Source organism: Tachypleus tridentatus, chromosome 1, assembly GCF_004210375.1.
Source record: "Tachypleus tridentatus isolate NWPU-2018 chromosome 1, ASM421037v1, whole genome shotgun sequence".
NCBI classification, from domain to species: Eukaryota; Metazoa; Arthropoda; class Merostomata; order Xiphosura; family Limulidae; genus Tachypleus; species Tachypleus tridentatus.
In genome coordinates, this window is record NC_134825.1 from 141,356,068 (window position 1) to 141,378,476 (window position 22,409).

The 22,409-nt window shown below is 34.8% G+C and overlaps 1 pseudogene across 1 annotated transcript in view; it reads right to left on the reverse strand.

Moving 5' to 3' along the window:
- Window positions 1-2,387: 2,387 nt before the first annotated feature.
- The window catches only part of LOC143225751 (voltage-dependent calcium channel type A subunit alpha-1-like), an 85,358-nt pseudogene continuing 65,336 nt past the window's right edge, over window positions 2,388-22,409 (reverse strand). The window contains exons 31-41 of the transcript XR_013014056.1: window positions 22,136-22,227; window positions 18,051-18,201; window positions 16,699-16,826; window positions 15,976-16,072; window positions 13,322-13,427; window positions 12,971-13,075; window positions 12,662-12,771; window positions 8,121-8,275; window positions 7,747-7,840; window positions 5,708-5,912; window positions 2,388-5,258 (exon numbers count right to left, since the gene is read on the reverse strand). The product of XR_013014056.1 is annotated as a voltage-dependent calcium channel type A subunit alpha-1-like (transcript). The remainder of the gene's footprint in view (window positions 5,259-5,707; window positions 5,913-7,746; window positions 7,841-8,120; window positions 8,276-12,661; window positions 12,772-12,970; window positions 13,076-13,321; window positions 13,428-15,975; window positions 16,073-16,698; window positions 16,827-18,050; window positions 18,202-22,135; window positions 22,228-22,409) is intronic.

Sequence of the window (22,409 nt, forward strand, 5' to 3'; positions counted from 1 at the left end):
ATAAAGAAAATACAATCTCAAATTGTGATATCAAATTTGTAATTGTTCTGTGCTGATATTTTATGTACCAAGATTTTCATTGTATGGAATAAACTTTTCATGTTGCAGGTGCTTGAGGTATGTGTGGGACAGTGGAAAGAACTCGTATACACATCACTTGTGTTGCTTTTCCAGAAGGTTGCCTGGGACACAGGAACGGCTTTTGTCACTGACCTTTGTATTTGTAGATTCTTACCTGTTATAAAGCGTTGGACTTTGCTTACTATAGTTACAGTACGACTAATTGTTGGTCTTCTCTTTGTGAGTTGAAGTAAAACCCTAAGCTGATCCATATTACTCCACTTTCTAAAGTCATCAAGTACAACTGCATATTCCCGATCTCAATACGCCTTTATGGTTAGTGAATGATTATATTTTATCAGAAGGTGCTGTTACATACACTTTTCAGGAACTATTGATTTTCGGTGCTTACAAAACGCCAATGTCAAAACTTAGTTCTGATAAGACGCCATTCCATCACGAGTTTCGGTATGGTTTGTTTGTTTTGAATTTCACGCAAAGCTACTCGTGGGCTATCTGCGCTAGCCGTCCCTAATTTAGCAGTGTAAGACTAGAGGGAAGGCAGATAGTCATCACCACCCACCGCCAACTCTTGGGTACTTTTTTTACTAACGAATAATGGGACTGACTGATACATGATAACGCCCCACCGCTGAAAGGGCGAGCATTTTTTGTGTGACGGGGATTCGAACCCGTGACTCTCAGATTACGAGTCGAGTGTCTTAACCACTTGGCCATGCCGGACCACAGGCTGAGAGTGACTATGTATTTATGTTCAGGTACATATTTCAAAAAAATAATAAATCGATTTAAGTGAAATTTTTACCAGAGATAGGGTGTACCCATAGGACGGTTATTCCCAAAATATGACCCGATTATGGATCACTTTGAAACAATTTTATTTAAAATAATTACTGGGTAAAACGTGATGTTTTTTCGTATAGCAAACCCACATCGGACTATCTGCTGAGTGCACCGACGGGAATAGAACCCTTTATTTTTAGCGTAGTAAATCCGTAGACTTGCCGCTGTACCAGCGGTAAAACGTAATTAGGACGCAATTTCGCGACCGAGCAAGGGTATGGAGTCTTTCTGATTGCTCCTGTTCGTACGGGCGTTTATTTACGTTGGAAACGCTGGTGGAAAATGATTCCGTTCAAACCAGACTTAACTAATCCACAACCGTATTCTTCAATATCTCTCACTATGCAATCATATTTTTAAATATTTTCATTCAACGTCCTCGCTTCATACCTTGAAGTTGTATCGCTTCATTCACGATTATAATAAGAGCGATATAGTAAGTAACTGTCATGTCTGCCAAAGTTAGTCGTTTAAATCAGCTCGAATAAACTAAAGTCGATAATATTCGAAACTTGTTTTATTTGTTGTTGTTTTCTGAGCTGAATAATACTTAGTATTATTTAAATAGTTAATTTTCCACTCGTAAAAAAGAATATAGTATCGTGCCGATAAAATAAAGTATCGTAGCTGATAATAGTGTCACCTTCTATGATTGGTTCATTTATTAGTCATAGTTTCAGATACAGCTTTGCGACTTATTTTGGCCGTGTGTGCCTGTGTATGTTTTTATTATAGCAAATCCATCTCGGGCTATTTGCTCTGTCCACTGAGAGGATTCGAACCCCTGATTTTAACGTTGTAAATCCATTGACTTAGCGCTATACCAGCCGGGGACAAGTATAAGTGAACAACTGCACAGCGGTACCATTTGTTTTAATGGACGCTCTGGTGGACTAGAGGTGACTTGGGGATATTTGAGTCAAAACGGTGGGGTATCGTTATTTTTAAAGTTCTATACTTTTGTCTACCTAATTTATAGTTTGGATAAATTCTTCTATTAAAAAAACAAACACATTTTTGGCGCGAGTGCAAAATACAGCTTTAAAAATATACTCAAATAAATACTTTTACCTGTTTTCTTGTTTTGTTGTTCATTGTTAAGCTCAAAGCTACATCATGAGAATCGAAACCCGGTTTTAGTATTATAATACCAAAGTCTTACCGCTGAGCCACCGGGTTAAAGTGCTATATGTTTGTTTAATTAGGAGCAAAGCCACATTTATATACAAGTTGTGTCAGCTGCGTGAAATCGAACCCAGGATTCTAGTGATGTAACTTTGTAAATAATAATAAGTATTATTAACCCTTAAACAGCGGGAATATTGTAGGTAGCAGCATCAGTTGATGATGGTTGCCGTTTAAGGGTTAAAAACGAAAATATTTTGGGTGAATTTAAAATACAAGCATATGAATGCCCCAAACACATATATTAATGTGTATGCATAAAATCTACAGTTTGTAAAACATATTCCTCGATACGGACCAAGCTTATTCTAAAAACACTACCTCATGTGGATAACTTGTGACCATTAACAAGTTTAAATTTAAACCCCTGATGGTTGGCAACTCGAAGAAATTTAAGAGACGAAAAATAACATTTAGAAACGATATACTATATTTCCAACATTCGGATTGGTACAGTTTATTGTATAGAAAACGAAATTTACACCAATTAGGATAACATATGTTAAAATTACTGATAGAAATAAGTGGAGGTACACTACTAGGAAATTCAACCAAGTTGTGGAAAACGTTTTGTCGATGAACACGTGTATTAACGATGGAATGTATATTGGGATTTATTCAAAAGGCTGAGGACCTTGAAACAAGTAATATAATTTAACAAATTATATATAGTCTCTTTTTTTTTCTGTTTCATCAAATTGAAAATAATATTGACATTCTTTGCGCGTGAATGGAGAATTGATATTTATAAAACTACTGCTGATTTTTTTGTATCTAAATATATTTACGGACCCCGACATCTACCGGTGGCTAAATTATACCAGATTCCTTCAATTCAGTGAGATATATTATACAGCTGAATAAAATAACCTTTCAATATTTTGGGTGCATACAATTTAAAGATACACAATAGTTTATACAATAAATTTTCATTACTTGTGTTGGAAGAATTTGTCTGTCTCAGCGTAAGGCTACAGCCAATATTATCAGCGAACTGTCCATCCTGAGAATCAAACACCGGATTTTAACGTTAGAAATCTATAAATTTGCAGCTGATCTACAGGAGAAGTTTTTTTTTTGTGGGGGGGGAATTAAATAAACTACACAATTATACTTAACTAACCTTTACTCGTAATTTCTCCTCTGAACTTTCAGAATGATTTTTTAGCCAATGAAAAACAGGTGTTTCTTGATGTGAAAAAAACTATTTAAATTTTATTTTTTAGCAAATGGTAAGCCACAGTACGAGCGTAATAGATCGTATAAAACCTACATTTTTCTTAGCAAAAAAGTTATTCTTAAAAAATTTAGCCGGCACTAAAATATATATATTTTTCACAAGGCAATCTGACCATTTTATAACTAGTTGAGCTGAAACATACTTCAGATACGACAGTACATTAATTAGATTCGTATGAAATCTACCACCTTGTGAGTGATAACTTTATGAACTTAAGAGATAACGACACGAATCAGTAGAGATGTAACAGCAATTAAAAGCTTAAATAAACAAAACTTGTCTTTGTTAAACACCTTTACGAAGCTGGCGAAACACAATCATAATCAATTATACTTATAAAGCGTTAGAATTAGGCCTAACGTATTTTTTAACGACACGAATCAGTAGAGATGTAACAGCAATTAGAAGCTTAAAGAAACTAAACTTGTCTTTGTTAAACACCTTTATGAAGCTGGCGAAACATTATAATAATAAATTATACTTATCATAAGGCGTTAGAATTAGGCCTAATATATTTCTAACGCTGCATTCTTCATCTAGTCCATTAGGGATTTTCAAGAATGTATATTAGTATAAGGCTTAATATGTATATTTAACACTGCATTATTTAGGGATTTTCAACACTACGTTACAAGTGTACTTAATGTTAAACTTGTCTTTTCAAAATTTTTAACAACGGTTGTTGGTAAAATACTAGCATATCTTGATGTTTAAAACGTCTAAACAGAGATTCGACTTTCTTTCCTAATCGCAGACATAAGACGAGAATATTAGGTAAAAACGTTCGATTCTATCACAGTAGATTGAAAGACAACGATCAGTTCAGGACAGAGCGGAACAATATACGTTGAGTGTTCTGACAAAACTAAAACTGATTCGAATAGTCTTTGCTTTCGATTTTGTAACCAATATGGTTCTAACATATATATATATATATACATAATACTGTGCACAGACACAAACACACACGTATACGGTAAATATTGTGGTATGGAAAACAAATATTTAATGAATGCATCTACCAGAACCATCCACTATCTACTAGAGCCTTGGCACCAGGTAGTCGCTAGGCGGCGCTCTAGGTGACCGATCATATCACGCTAGCACCAGTCGTCGTCTGAATTATTTGCTGGATCTGTTCTTTTACTAGTTAAAGTTTCTTCCCTACTATGGTGTATATCGCGCCCTCTGTGGTCTGGTTTGTAACCATTTGGCAGTGGCGGCGGGAAATGGCGGAAACCTCTAATGTAATCTGTAGCTTGGCCAAAGCTTAGTGGCTTCTGGAGTTCGTGAAGGCCTAAATGTCCATTTTCATTATAAGGCAAAGTTGGGGTGTATTCCTCATGACCCCTATGCGCATGCTTACGATAATTATGTGGTAAACTAACAACACTGACTGTTCGCCTGTTACGAGTCAAAACGAGGCTCTTAGTTTCGTTGCACTGAAGTTTTCTTTCCCGCCACGTTCTTTGTATCTGCGTTTCAGGGATACGAGTAGGTGAAACATTGACTCTCGGGAAGTTGAAGATGTGTGATGATTTATTTGGCTCTAGTACCGTGGGAGATCGTGACACTATTGGAAAATTTATCGGTTCCGTTGACCCCACATCAATCTGTAACCTTGACGGCTTATTTGGGATTTGGGGTAGTTTTCTTCCCCGTGGTCGATGTTGAAAAGTTAAACTGTGTGCTGAACTAGGACTACAAGAATGCTGCTCTAGCCACGCTGCCCTGCGACTTTTGTTTGGTGCTGGCGTGTGGCCTAGACTAGGCCATCGTTTCTGAAGGCACATATTTCGATGCTCTGGACTGTTGTAGTATCGGCTTGGGGAAGTATTTCGTCGTCGCACTCGAATAGAAGAACGTCCGCGGTGCGGCGAAGTTAGGCCATCACTTTGACGTTTGACTGCTGTATACGAAGAATAGAACTAGATTAAAAACTTGAAGAGATTGAGATCAAATAAAATGATTTTTTTAATGCAATGTTTCCGTTCTGTCGCCAAATCAACATTTCATGTCAGCTACTTCTTGTCATGCAAGGCATTGGTGGATATTTTAAATGTCTTGACTATTAGTGTGTAATGAGTGTTATACTAATTTGTATATCAGCATACTAAATCCTTATTTTTAAAACCATCATACCGTTTTTTTTCTTTTTTTATACAGCTACTATTGATTCTTGTTACGGAAATGATAAAAAAATAAAAATAATATATATATTTAAATTAAACTCGATGTACTTTGATTTGAAATGTGACATTACACGAAATTAAATCACACTTTCACAGTTAAGAATTTTATGAAATCTGCTTTCTGAAAAACTAAACTAAGTGAAACTATAAAAGAAAATAAACCTACTTCTCTTACTCTCTCTACTGGGAGTCGTCTTTCGGTTCACAAGATCTGTTGCGGTATCCGAATATCCACCACAACCTGAAGAAAATCGAAATATCGGGGTTGGAGGTCTTCCTCGGGGGGGTGGGGATGGTGCATAGAGAGGAGGGGATCGCGATCTATCCGTAACCTCTCTCTTACTGCGTCGAAGCTTCTCATTGGTTGCTTGCTGAAGAACCACAACGAAATAGCAGTTTAATAACCTTTCAAAGCGACGTCTAACGAGTAAACAGAAATGAAGAAATAACCTACTCGATTGTGTGAGTATAATTTTATAATCCCAAAAATTTGAAATCTGTCGAAATTAGGTTTAGTGAATGTTTTTGGTTTCGTTTGAATTTCAGGCAAAGCTACTCGAGGGCCATCTGCGCTAGCTGTCCCTAATTTAGCAGTTTAAGACTAGAGGGAAGGTAGCTTCCACTCACCGTCAACTCTTGGGCTTCTCTTTTAGCAACGAATAGTTGGAATGACCGTAACATTATAACGCTCCCACGGCTGAAAGGGCAAGCATGTTTGGTGTGACGGGGATTCTAACCCGCGATCCTCAGATTATGAGTCGAGCGCTCTAACCACCTGACCATGGATGAAATGACGAGCATATTTGTTGGAATGGGGATTCGAACCCGGAACCCTCAGATTGTGAGTGAAGAAACCTAACCAAATGGCCATGCCGTGCCGAAAAAACCCAACATACATCTACATCTAACATAACTAAAGTTATATTAATATACGCGCGTAAAAAAATAAAAGCAATGTTACACAAGATCCTTTTAAGAACACAGATTAAAACTACATGTTCCGTGCAGTATACACCATACACACTATCATTGGTACTATGAAACTACTTCACAGGCCATTTTGTTACGACACCTAAACCGGAGCGAAATAACGAATTATTTACATGTTTTGTATAACTTCCAGAGTGACAAGGACACAAATAAATTTTGGATCAATGTAAAAATGCTTACCTTAAACACGGTTTTTAAATACTTGTTATAAACAACTACTGCTGAACCTCGAGGATTTTTCTTTCTGTCTCTAACTGCTCCCTCAAGTGGCTTAGTAGTGAACTTGAGGGGCTATTTTCGCTAATATCGGGGATTAATATAGAGGACTAGAGTAAAGATAAACCGAGAATAACAGTTAATGTCTGAACTTGACCTTAAATGAAACTGTTACTTTGAGGGGGCTGAAATATGTGCGAGTTTTTTCTTAAAGCCACATCGGACTATATGCTGTGTCCACGGAGAGGAATCGAACCCCTGATTTTAACAGTGTAAATTGGAACACTTACCGCTGTCCCAGCAGGGGACTAGAGTAAAGATAAACCAAGAATAACAATTAATGTCTGAACTTGACCTTAAATTAAACTGTTACTTTAACCTTTTAATAATACAAAGCTACGGAGTAAAAAAGAGTCATAGGGAAATTTTATATATTGTTTTGTTTTAAGCTCTGCCTGTTGAAATACAGTCCTTGTGCTTGGTTACACAGGTCATTTTTTCTGCAATTTTTATTATAACGAGTGCAGAAAATAGATACATTATTTTAGTATTATATTAAATTATAATTTAATCAGTTATAAATGTTATCTATCTATACAGAAATATATTTTCTTAAGCTTATTGTTTGTTTACTAGATGGCGCTTCTAAAAATTGTAAAAAAAAAGACGTACTGTTAGGAAATACGATTTAAGTTTGTTTTAATTTTCTAAGTATTCTGTGATAATTTTAAAGTTTTTTTTAAAGGCTAATAAAACTAAAAACCTGCAACACATTCCTATTAAGAAAGTAGTTTTTTCATTTTCGATAATATGGTAGTCGTAACAATGTTATTATTATTTTTTTCACCTTATAAGTAGAATAAACAAATTAAAGCTTCAAAGAGAAACGCACAACATCGTAACATATGATTCAAAATCACATCGATACACAAGTTGCAGCTCGACGAACCAAGAAGTCATGTGATAACGAAGTGTTTGACCATGTATTTTAAACCAAACCTGTTCATCGTGTCTTCTTCGTCGACTGGTTCCACGTCTTAAGAATTCTACAGAGTTCTGCCAAACGTTTTCCGACTCGTGTCCTTTGTCAATGCTGATATAATAAAACAATAACACTTAACACTTTTAACTACGAGAAACGTGTCTTTGGTTATTACAGATCGGTCAGTTATACAGCATTTACATTTACTATTCACACTGAACTGGAATAGGGCAACTTAAATAAACAGAATAAAAAAAAACATACTTAATAATGCCTTAAGAAAAAAAAAAGTTGAACACTTGAAGTTTTGACATTATTATATAATTAAAAAGAAATTTTGACTTTACAAATATGAGCACTTTTCTGCACCGTTGAATAATACAACTATTACCTTAGGCTTGAATGTTGAAGCGACCCCTGGCGAGAATGCATGGAACGACTCTTAGTGTTATTATGGCGTTCTTCCTTATGTAAATCTTCGTGAATTGTAGCATGCGTGTTGGAATTTCGTACGGCGCCCATCAAACACCGAAAAAAGGAAGGGCGCTATTGAAAACCAACTCCAGATATAGTTAAAACTGTACTACAAAAACACAAACAGATACCGAAATAAAATCTGAACAAGTTTCTTAGCTAAAGTTTTTTTAAAGTATTATGAAGTTTAGGAAAATTATTTGTTTTCAGAATTATCTGCTATTCGGTTAAACCGATTCACAATACTACAAGTTACAAAGACATATATTAGAAAAAATGAACGAACTTTACAACATATTTTGTAAATAATTCGCTACAAAAAGTTATATTTCTATCAGTATTAATTTCTGTATTTAAAAATAATCCAAATAATGTTTGAATGGTTTGTTTGTTGTAAAATTAAGCACAAAGCTACACATTGGGCTATCTGTGCTCTGCCCACCACGGGTATCGAAACCCGGTTTTTGGTGTGTAAGTCCGCATACATGCCACTGGGGGGGGGACTTGAATGGAAAATTGTAGTGTTTAAATAAGAAAGACTGGTTTTCCTCTATAGGAAACTTGTAAAAAGTAAGTTAAGTGTATTAATTGAACATTTTTAGTTGCAGGGTGTCACATGCACAAAACATAATCGTTAATATAAAAAAGAAATATATACCATATTTTTACTTTAATATGAAAAGCTTTTACGTTATGACTTTAAATAGTAAAAGGTTAAAAATGACGTACGAAGTTTTATAGAGCTTATAACACAGATAACGTAATATATACACGTGACCATGTAAAGACACGCCCTCTCATGCCGTGCGATCATACCTAGAAATTTCTACCATGAAGTCATTTTTATTTCTCATTACATCATGACATCAGACAGATTATATTTATTCGCCAATTAGAAATTTAGTGGAAGCACGTGTCCATTGTGTGTGTGTGCGTATGTAGAAAAACATCGGACTATCTGCTATGGTCACCGAGAGGAATCGAACCCTGATTTTAGAGTTGTAAATCCGGGGCACTCACGTAATGACAACCGAATGTTAACTTCAGGAAAACAAATGTTGCAACGATTAGCACATTAATGTCTCCGAAATTAATAAAACCCTTCCATCAAATTCAGTAATTTTATGAGTAGTGGTTGACAAGCGTTCTCTGAGAGAATTCGTCCACAGTGAATAAAAAACGGCTCGTCAGTCTTTGAATGCTGAACAAATTTACATTAGTTTTGTATGGTGAAGAACGTATTAAACCTTTTGTATAAAACCATTACCTCTCAAACTGAATGTTTCATAGGAATACCTTTAAAGGAAATAAACAAACGATAATTTAAAAATTTGTGTTTGTTTGTTTTGAATTTCGCGCAAAGCTACTCTAGAGCTATCTGCGCTAGCTGTCTCTAATTTAGCAGTGTAAGACTAGATGGAAGGCACCTAGTCATCACCACCCACCGCCAACTCTTGGGCTACTTTTTACCAACGAATAGTGGGATTGACTGTCACATTATAACGCTCCCACGGCTGAAAGGGTGAGCATGTTTGGTGCGACCGGGATTCGAATACGCGACCGTCGGATTACGAGTCGAACGCCTTAACAGGCTTGGTCATGCCGGGCCTAAAAATTTTGTGATACTGTTTTGTACAGTAATTTAATGTTTTGTTAGAAATTCTGAGAAATACTAATCGTATATTATAGAATTCGTTCCTGGAGTTCGCCACGTCAGAGCGTATGTTTTATTTCTTTGAAAACCGTAAGTTATCCCTCACTTTTGGGTCACCATGTACGGATCTGCAACTTTGGGAAATCTCATCTAACAGAGAATAAAGAATAAATAAGCAGAATTTACAGATTATCTGTGAGTTTAAAAATTTTTAACTTCTTAAAACAAATATTGAGTTTGTTAAACTGTTAAAACCTATAATGAATTGGTCCCAAGAACAGACTATGTTATTAATTAATACACAGCTCACCTTTTATGGTGATAAACTATACTTTATGTCATTAATTAATGTACGGTTCATGTTTCCCGAAGACAAACCTTTCCTATTTTATTCGTGTTGTAGCTGAACACAGTGTAGACTTACTTTCAGAAATAATTGATGTCTTAGACAAGTTATATCCGGAAAATTTTAAAATGTTTTTAGTAAACGCTTCGAAATAAAAGTGTCAATATTTCACAGCTTCTACAATCTTTTCTAATCGAACAAGAACGTACCAAAGTTGTTGGTTTTTTCATCCATAAACTGCAGAAAGTTTACTCTTGTAGTGTGATTTACGCACGATAAATGGATCACTGGATTTTTATTTTTGGAGCTGGCTAGATTCTTTACAAGTCTAACAGTGATTACTAGATTCTTTACAAGTCTAATGGTGATGACTAGATTCTTTACAAGTCTAATGGTGATGACTAGATTCTTTACAAGTCTAATAGTGATTATTAGATTCTTTACAAGTCTAATAGTGATGACCAGATTCTTTACAAGTCTAATAGTGATTACTAGATTCTTTACAAGTCTAATAGTTATTACTAGATTCTTTACAAGTCTAATGGTGATTACTAGATTCTTTACAAGTCTAATAATGATTACTAGATTCTTTACAAGTCTAATAATGATTACTAGATTCTTTACAAGTCTAATGGTGATGACCAGATTCTTTACAAGTCTAATAGTGATTACTAGATTCTTTACAAGTCTAATGGTGATTACAAGATTCTTTACAAGTCTAATGGTGATGACTAGATTCTTTACAAGTCTAATAGTGATTACTAGATTCTTTACAAGTCTAATAGTTATTACTAGATTCTTTACAAGTCTAATGTGATTATTAGATTCTTTACAAGTCTAATAGTGATTACTAGATTCTTTACAAGTCTAATGGTGATGACCAGATTCTTTACAAGTCTAATAGTGATTACTAGATTCTTTACAAGTCTAATGGTGATGACTAGATTCTTTACAAGTCTAAGTGATTACTAGATTCTTTACAAGTCTAATAGTGATTACTAGATTCTTTACAAGTCTAATAGTGATTACTAGATTCTTTACAAGTCTAATAGTGATGACCAGATTTTTTACAAGTCTAATGGTAATGACCAGATTTTTTACAAGTCTAATGGTGATGACTAGATCCTTTACAAGTCTAATGTTATTGATTAGATTCTTTACAAGTCTAATGATGTTGATTAGATTCTTTACAAGTCTAATGATATTGATTAGATTCTTTACAAGTCTAATGATATTGATTAAATTCTTTACAAGTCTAATGATATTGATTAGATCCTTTACAAGTCTAATGATATTGATTAGATTCTTTACAAGTCTAATGATATTGATTAGATCCTTTACAAGTCTAATGATATTGATTAGATTCTTTACAATAGGAAACTGTAATGGCTGAAACAAAATGTTGATTATCCGGAAAGTAAAAGTCGTTTTTTTATTTATTTTTCTTAAAATGAGTAATTCCCTCAGTATTCGCTACAAATTCAGAAAAACAAAGTTGTTGAAAGTGGATAAAAAGACAACAACAAAACAAACCAGAAGCAAACCATATATAAAGAGAGAACGACGTTTCGACCTTCCTTAGCCATCTTCAGATTAAAATGACTTAGGAAGGTCAAAACGTTGTTCTCTGCTTATCAATAAAAGTGTTAATACTTATAGCAGCCGTTCTGAGATACATTTCTATTTCAAGTGGGTTTCTCGTAATCAAGAAGAGAACCATGTTTATTTGTTTCAATTACCATTCTAAATGTACTCTCGAAGATTACTCTTTTAAGTATGTTCGTTTAAATTATTTTGTTTTGTGATCATATATTAGAAAAGCTTAACATTTTATTTAACCGGGTCTATTGTTTTTATAGACACACATCCTACTAAGATTGTCTGGTCCTGTTATTCTATCTGTATTATATTAAAATTAATTCAGATAAAACAATAAAAATAAACAATCATTGTTAGAATAAAGATTAATAAAACGTTATTTGTTCTTACCCTAAAAATCTGATTTGTAAATGACTTAAGTAAATTCAGTTCGCTTGCTCAGTTTGATTTAACCCCTAGCTGTTCATGAAATTAGATAATATATATATAGCTCCTAAGATTGAAGGTTCTACTGAGGGTTATCCCACCCAGCATGGTGAATGAGGTGTGATATTGGGTGACCAGCTTCGTCGATACTGGAAATGGCAGCTATTGTGTTCTTAACGCATTGTATCATATTCTAATTTGTTTCTTTCTCATGGATTCTGAACTGTACCATACAGTGTACGCGATTTTGAAAAGTGTTATTGTTACCAGTGTTAGTTTTACTGCTTGTTCTCTAAACCAGTAGTTAATAATTATATAGTCTCACACAAGCTACGGGATTAAACATTGTATAAATGCGCATGTTTTACAAAGAAAAATGTCACGGTTTTTATGCTAAAGTAAAGACTTAGCTACTCGCAACACAGATACTCACAGTCAAGTTATCTGAAGTAAAGATCTGGCCAAACCGTGACGACTTCCAATTCTCCAGTATCAACAAACCTGCATAGATCTTACCGGTAGTGAGCGACCCTTCTCGGAGTTCTGGCGGAAATATATAATATTATGAAAAATTTGATGGAACAACAACAAAGAAACAGACAAACTTAATGGTATTTATTAGAACTATAAAGGAATAAGAGGAGAAATGTTAAAATTGTATTACCCAGAATTGGGAAAATATTATTTTGTATAAGAGGCTTAATATTATTATATCACACTTAAGTTCAGTTTCTTCATGTACCATCTTCTGGTGGAATGATTCTATCAATCATCTTCTTAGCTTGCAGTGGCCAGAGCTTCTTGATGGTGTGTCTGAGTTCCTGGTCAGCTTCATCCATTTCCTCGGCTGAAAAAAAAAAAATCCACGGCTTTTGATCTCAGCAAGATGAGCCTTTTACACTAAGAACAACTTATTAAACATTTTTGTAACGAAGTATCACATTAGGAGAAAAAAAGAATCGCTATTGTCCTAGACTTAACAACAACCAAGTTTCACACCTATTATGTTGTGAAGAATTCGTATAATTCGCTTTACTGGAGATATGGGTGACTGGTTTATCCTATTCTAGCTTACAATCAATGCACAACTCACCTGGTCTCATTTTAATGCTCAGGTTTTCTCTTATCAGAGCAAAAAGGGTTGTTGTAAAATTCACTCTACCATCTTCTGACACAGGCATATTCATACGGATCAGTTTCTATAAAAATGGAGAATCTTGGATGTCACTTGGTGTTTCATGAGACATGTTGACTACAAGATTTTATGCTAAAAACCACAACAATATATCCTTATTTTATTCAACATTACAACGAGGACCTTCAGTATACCATACTTTATTCAACATTACAACGAGGACCTTCAGTATTCCATATTTTATTCAACATTACAACCAGAGCCTTCAATATACCATACACTATATTTTATTCAACATTACAACCAGAGCCTTCAATACACTATACTTTATTCAACATTACAACCAGGACCTTCAATATACCATATTTTATTCAACATTACAACCAGAGCCTTCAATACACTATAATTTATTCAACGTTACAACCAGAACTTTCAGTATACCACACTTTACTGAAAGGTATAGTAAACAATAAGCAGAGATTCCAACTATTTCAAATGACTGAGCGTAATGATTGCAGACAGAGCCCTTTCTGATTTGCCAGAAGCAAGACAACCTGGTGAACGAGGCCTCTTTTTTCCCATCTTATAAACGATTGCATTGGTATTTCTATACCGCTTAGAAAACGAGAAATACCCATCTACGCGAGCGCTGATTGGCTGACAAGCACTGATGACGTAACTATGGATTCCCTCAAGTACCCAGTATGAAGAAGCACCGCATTCAAACTATTGGTAAACGTCAGAGATGCAAATATTTTTCTGTTATTTCAAGCACAAACATGATTATCGCAAGTAGCCATTTGGACTGTGTCTTTTATTTATAATAAAAAATTATTTGTATCTCACTAGAAATTTTCTTTTCACCCCTTTCAAGCCCTGGGGGAACAATTTATCACTTTATTGTATACGCCTATATAATACATAATAATTTGGGAGTTGCAACAAGTCGTAATATATGTCTGTATGAGCGTATAGTCGTAATGTATACACCAAAATCGTAATGATTACGCTCAAATCGTAATGGTTGGCATCTCTGCAATAAGTTACTTGTCGTTTAAATGTCTAGATAAACAAGTTACTTTTCGTTTAAAGGTCTAGTAAACAATAAGTTACATGTCGTTTAAAGGTCTAGATAAACAATAAGGTGCTGTTATTTAAAGGTCCAGTGTACCTTAAGTTACTTGCCGTTTAAAGATATAATAAACAATAAGTTACTTGTCGTTTAAAGGTTTGGTAAACAATAAGTTATTTGTTATTTAAAGGTCTAGTAAACAATAAGCTATTTGTTATTTAAAGGTCTAGTAAACAATAAGCTATTTGTTATTTAAAGGTCTAGTAAACAATAAGTTACTTGCCGTTTAAAGATCTAATAAACAATAAGTTACTTGTCGTTTAAAGGTCAAGTAAACAATAAGTTATTTGTTATTTAAAGGTCTAGTAAACAATAAGTTACTTGTCGTTTAAAGGTCTAGTAAACAATAAGTTATTTGTTATTTAAAGATCTAGTAAACAATAAGTTATTTGTTATTTAAAGATCTAGTAAACAATAAGTTATTTGTTATTTAAAGGTCTAGTAAACAATAAGCTATTTGTTATTTAAAGGTCTAGTAAACAATAAGTTACTTGTCGTTTAAAGGTCTAGTAAACAATAAGTTATTTGTTATTTAAAGGTATAGTAAACAATAAGTTACTTGTCGTTTAAAGGTCTAGCAAACAATAAGTTATTTGTTATTTAAAGGTCTAGTAAACAATAAGTTACTTGTCGTTTAAAGGTCTAGTAAACAATAAGTTATTTGTTATTTAAAGGTCTAGTAAACAATAAGTTATTTGTTATTTAAAGGTCTAGTAAACAATAAGTTACTTGTCGTTTAAAGGTCTCGTAAACAATAAGTTACTTGTCGTTTAATGGTCTAGTAAACAATAAGTTATTTGTTATTTAAAGGTCTAGTAAACAATAAGTTACTTGTCGTTTAAAGGTGTAGTAAACAATAAGTTACTTGTCGTTTAAAGGTCTAGTAAACAATAAGTTATTTGTTATTTAAAGGTCTAGAAAATAATAAGTTACTTGTCGTTTAAAGGTCTAGTAAACAATAAGTTATTTGTTATTTAAAGATCTAGTAAACAATAAGTTACTTGTCGTTTCGTTGTGTTGCTGATAATTAAAAATGTATTAAGAACAAATCTAACTATAAAAGGTAAACTACTTGATTTCTTTGATATTCAATAAAAGAAGGAACTTACAGTTACTCGAAAATAACAATATCTGCTGATACTACCAAGTTATCAAGTGGCGAGAAATATTGTTATATTAACCTAGCCAATATTATCAGAAGAGATCACCATTGAAGATAGGAAAAAAGAAACAAAAAGAACACAATGTCGTACTATTTAGAACAAATATTATAGGTAGAAACAACTGTTCATGATACAATAAAAACCGTTGTATTACTTTGAGCTAACGTTTTTTTTTATTTTCTGGCTTTATTAACTGTATAAATTAAAGCATGAATTTCCGATGATGAGTTAGACCACTGATTTTATGAATAACGTACGACATTTATATTCTTTGTTTGACTAGACACTGTTCTGTCTGCCTTGTAAGTGAGGCTTACCTTATAAGCGAGTCTGTAAGGGCACTTGTTTCCAAAACCTAGAGGAGGTTCCATGTTCCTCAACATTTCGTACATCTCCGTATAATGTATATATCCGCTATAAAAACAAATTTTTTTTTTTTCAAACATTGTACGTACAAATATATATATATATACAATAATAATCCAGTTAAATATTTGCCATTCGCAATCGGACTATGTCAAGTGTTAAGAGTTACTACACACTAAACTTATAGCAATACAACCTCATTATAATAATTTAATTATCAAATTATATTTTCTTCTGGGGAACAATTTATATATATATATATATAAATTCCCGCATAAACTACTGTTTCCTGAACACGGAGTCGCGGATATCCTAGTTGCTTTGCGCCATAAAACAGCAAACCAACCAACCAATGTGAACACGGAAGGTTCGCCCACAGTCGTTTTCGCCATTCTAACAGGCGTATGAAACGTCGAAAGGACACTATTTTAAGCCATTTGCTATCAGTAAATAACTTTAAATATTATTGCCTGCCAGCAATATTGTGGCTTAATCATATGTTATCCGTTTCACACTACCTTATTTATAATAGCCAATTTTTGTGAATAGCTCTTTTTAAAAAAATAACTGTAGTAGTGTATGATCTCGGGAATTCGTTAAAAAGAACACTATCTATATGCTCGTGAAAATATCGGAAACAGTGAACGAGGCATGACGTCACATCGAAAACTCACGTGGCATTAGGATCGTACTCTGCCCACGCGCGGATGAATTCGTCAAGGTGGTGGGCTCCCAGAATGGATGAATCTCGTGTCAGGTAATCAAAGTTGTCCATTATAACGGCAACGAAGAGGTTCAACATCTGTAAGAAAACATGATGTTATTACATTTACACAGAAACGTGACAACTGTTTGTTTCAGAGTAAAGCCACGAGGAACCGAACCCCGGATTTTAGTATTGTAAATACGTAAACTTACCGCTTTCTCAATGAGTGTTCGTTTGTTTGAATTGAAGCACAAAGAAACACAATGGACTATATGTGCTCTGCCAACCACGGGTATCGAAACCCAAATTCTAACGTTTTAAAACCGCAGGCATGACGCTGTGTTATTGGGGAGGCCCCACCGAGTGACATGCAGCAACTAAACCAACAATGATACAATTAGATCTATCCACTTAACAATGTTATCTCACAGTAATTAAATACGAAACTCACTACAGTCATTCCTTCTCTATGGCAATAAAACTTGTATAAAAACTAATCTTAAAATGTTTCATTTCGAACAATCTGCCTCATTCTTATCGGCGACTTGTTTGTTATGAAAACAACAATAATATGACTAGTTAATAGTGGTGCAGGAACTGGGGGAATGATTTGTGTAGAGGGACCAAGCGGAAGTGATAACAGTTTCATTCCAGTGGAGGAATTTTTATGAGACCAAAAACAAAGAAATTACATTTAGAAATTCTAAATGTTTTTTAATTAAAAGAACAATAAGAAGAAACAAACACAAATATATTACATAAAGCCACCCGTTATACTTATTAAAACCACCTTTCATGTGTAAGTGGTATTTAACAACTTAAGGTTCGTTGAAAGTTGCTTTCCGCGACAAAAAGTAATTCCAACGCCACTGCTTGCCGTGTGAATGAACTCGCGAACACATGATCGTACCAACCCAACGCATCACAGGACTACTATATCACATTATATATATGTATAAAGTAAAATATGTTTCGTTAGAAGCACATGCTGACTAAAGCCAAACGTTATGTAACTAACTTACTGCTATTCAAACCAATAATCTCCAGATATTGCATGATATAATTACAATGACGTCATAGAGCAAACAATTAAATCTTGATGAGTGTTTTGTTTCTAATAATTAATGAGTTGCTTGAGTTAAACATTTTTCAAATATCAGAAATCTGAACAGGTAACCTAACGCATTATGTTTTAGCCCTAAAAAGCCCTTTCAACCGCACTTGTCAAGATATATATAACTCAGATCAAATTTTATAATCTCTTTCTGTAGCCTGGAGTAACATAACTACTGTAGTTAAATCAGTATTCGGAAAACTTACCAAAAACGAGGAGAAAAATATAAAGCTAACGAAGTAAGTATACGCCAAGTTGCTTCCACACTCGCTCCCGGACTTACTTGACCGAGTGTCACAGGGTTGACCTTTGACACAGGACAACATGATGGCTTGCCAATTTTCTCCTGTTGCACACCTAACGTATCATGTGGAGAAACGGGTTAGCTGTTAATAAAGACATCGAACTGAAGACAATTATCTCAACATTTCAGAATCACTCCCTTTCTATACAGCTTTTTATTTCACTTGTAAAACGTCAAAGAATCAAACAAAAACGTCTAGTAAACATTGGAATAGTTATAAAAAATATTTACCTGAAATACAAGTTAAGAGTAACTTCGTTTGTTTAAAAACAAAGGAAATTCCAAGTGATTATACGCGAATAAGTAAGTGTTGTTTTGTAATACAAGGTGATTCACTAGCGAATTGATCAAGTTGATGAGATAAATAAATGGTCTTAAGCCATTAATTAATTAAATATTCAACAGTTTTAAGCCATTAATTAATTAAATATTCAACAGTCTTAAGCCATTAATAAATTAAATATTAAACAGTCTTAATCCATTAATTAATTATATATTCAACAGTCTTAAGCCTAAAAATAATTAATTATTCAATTTAAATGATTGTGGCCAGCAGTTTGTAATAAAAATTGGCAATCTAAGTTCTTTAGTTTTACCGTTATCTATGGATATATTTTAGGGAAAAAATAATAAATTATAAGTTTCGAAAAGCAGGCGTTAGACGCTTGTAAAAACAAACGTTTAAAACCAGTATTGTGTAATTGGTTTGTTTGATTTATTGCAAAATTACGAGTCGTATCTGCGCAAACAGTCCTAAGTTTGAGTAGAACGAAGGTAGCTTAGTTAACACCACAGACAACCTACACCTTCACTCTTAAAACGCACCCACGATTCCAGAGTACGGAGCGTGACAGATACACTACATGGCTAAAAGTATGTGGACACCCGACCATCACAGCCATATGTGCTTGTTGAACATCTCACTCCAAAACCATGGGCACTACCATGGAGGTGGTCCCCTCTTTGCTGTTATAACAGCCTCCACTCTTTTGGGAAGACTTTTCACTAGATTTCAGAACATGGTCGCAGGGATTCACTCCTATTAGTGAGATCGGGCGAGAAGACCTGGCTCGCAGTTGGCGTTCCAATTCATCCGAAAGATGTTCGATGGGGTTGAGGTCAGGGCTTTGTGCAGGCCAGTTAAGTTCTTCCACACCAACCTCGGCAAACCATGTCTTTATGGACCTCGCTTTGTGCACGGGGACATTTTCATGCTGAAACAAAAAAGGGCCTTCCCCAAACTGTTGCCACAAAGTTGGAAGCACACAATTCTCTAGAATGTCATTGTATGCTGTAGCATTAAGAATTTCCTTCATTAGAACTAAAGAGTGTAGCCCAAACCATGAAAAGTAGCCCCAAACCCTTTTTCCTCCTCCAAAAAAACTTTACATTTGGCACTATGTATTCAGGCAAGTAGTGTTCTCCTAGCAACCGTCAAATTTACCGTCAGACTGTCAGACAGTGAAGGATGATTCATCACTCCAGAGAACGCGTGTCTACTGCTCCAGAGTCCAAAGGTGGTGTGTTTTACACCACTCCAGCCGATGTTTAGCATTATACATGGTGATCTTAGGGTTGTGTGCGGCTGGTCGGCCATAGAAACCCATTTCATGGAGCTCCTGACAAACAGCTCTTGTGCTGATGTTGTTTCCTGAGGTAGTTTGAAACTCGGTAGTGAGTTTTGCAACTGTAGACAGAAGGTTTTTATGTGCTACACGCTTCAGCGCTCGGCGGTCCCGTTCTGTGAGTTTGTGTGGCCTACCGCTTCGTGGCTAAGCTGTTGTTGCTCCTAGACGTTTCCACTTCACAATAACAGCACTTAACAGTTGACTGGGGTAGCTCTAGCAGGGCAGAAAATTGACAAACTGACTTGTTGGAAAGGTGGCATCCCATGACAATGCCACGTTGAAAGTCAATGAGGTCTTCAGTACGACCCATTCTACTACCAATATTTGTCTATGGAGATTACATGGCTGTATTATTGATTTCATGCACTAGTTAGCAATGGATGCAGCTGAAATAGCCGAACCCACTAATTAGAGGGGTTGACCACATACATTTGGCCATGTATTGAATATATATTATGTGATATTGGACGCGAATTACTGAATCTCAGCTTCACTGACCGCTACACTAACCATCGGCCTCGCCGCGCACATACGATTTGGTAGCTCATACACATAAATATTCTTCATAACATTAACTTAATTAGAAGAATGACCAGTGGTACAATAAACTGTTTATTTCTACATTGTTAACTGTGACCTGTTATTACTAACCAATACTTATCTTTCTCTGTGACCTGTTATTACAAACCAGTTTCATCATCAGAAAATGGTACATAATAATTAAAAGATAGCAACAATATAGTAAAAACAAAAATTCTAAAAGCTTTTTAATGGAAATAATTAGAAGTGGAATGAAAAACAAACAGAGATTCGCTGTTCTCACGTGGTGCCAGCTGCTGAATTAGATAAAGTAATATTCAAAAGTAACGTGATTTTAATTAATGAGTACGTCCATGGGGAAGCAATACTGGGGCAGATGTGGAACCATCAATAATGAGGTAATACAAGTAAAAGGAAGGGTTCATATATCATACAATCACAGGACTTTACGTCTTAGTGGATATTTCTAATCGTGTAAAAATAGAAATATGAAAACAAAATACTGTGCAATCATCCAAACATTTACAAATGAAGAACAAGATGGCATAACAATGTTAACTCTGTATTTTTTAGAGTAATTCACCATTGTTGATGTCGAAATAAGTTGGATAAACGTGAATACTTTATTTTTTCCATATAAAATAAAAAAATCATTAAAAATAATTGGTTGAAATACTTGACCAAAACAAGTCTGACTTAATTATTGTATTGCTGTATCTCACAATTAAAACAAAAACAATAAACACTTTGGGGCGACTCACTGTTCATCTACCCAGGAGGACCAGGTTTCGTTAACCTCTTCCTTCTTCCTTTATATTTTGGTTTTTGCCAGTTAGACTCCTAGCATAGTTTGTTCTTCGCCAAATTTTTGTCCTAATATTATTTATGTGGTTTACCCACGTTAGTTTTGAGTCGAATGTAAGTCCTAAAAATTTTGCAGATGTAGCAATCTAAAGGAGTACTTCATTCATATAGATCTCTGGTTGTAGTTTTTTATGTTTAGTTAACTTTGTGAATACTACTAGCTGTGTTTATTTTGATTCTATATTTTTGACAATATTCACTTATTCTATTTAATTGTGGTTGTATGTTTGTGGATGCTATAGCTGGTGTTGGTACACTTTTTCAGATTGCTATACCATCAGCGAACTGTTACGAGTATCCATGATTTGGATCTTTAAGTGGCATATTGTTCACATACGTGATGAATAGAATAGGGCTAACTACCCCTCCTTGAGGAACGCCAGCTTCTGGAGTAAAACACTTTGAGTAGGTCCCTTCAACATTAACTCTACATATTCTGTTTTACAGAAAGTTAGATAACCAGCGAATAGTTCCCCGGGTAGTCCTATTTCTTGCATTCGGAACCGAAGACCGAACATACACTGTCGAATGCTTTCTCGATGTTGACCCACCACGAGTATCGAAATCCGATTTCTAGCGGTATAAGTCCGCCAACATACCACTTTGCCACTGGTGATCGTGTGTATGGGATCCATAAGGGAGCCCGAATCAGCCAAAATAGTAACTACAGTTAAAGGGGGGAGTAAATGAATGGGGCTCAATTACTTTTTATACGGGGGGACCACTGTATGAAATATTTTGTTTTGACACTTTAACGTTTTGTGGAATATATTATCATCTTGTCAGTTACCTTAAACAAACGGGGCATTACAATCACGTAAGTTGGAATATTAGCTAGTGCTGGGTACGTTAGACCAGATTCTAATTTAGGTTACGTCTGTGTTTTGTTAGTTACAGCTTCGTCGACGTGAAAGAAATCCAAGGACGAGAGGTGGATTCGTAGCGGTCGACTCACCTAAACAAGAGCATCAAGGACTGCAGGAAGGACCGGAAGTTGTTGTGACGGTTTATATCTGAATCTGGATCAAACTGGATGTTCCCGAACATCTGGAAGAGTTACGGACAACGATGGAGGAAGAGAAATTATTTAAAAGTCAGAAAAAATGGACTAAGAATCATGGAATAAAGACAAAAATACTTAGACGCATGCGCTACTAGGACTAATTTAAGGCTATACCTTGTTCCCATGATTTTTGGACTTTTCCTCCTAAGCAAACCATATTAGAACG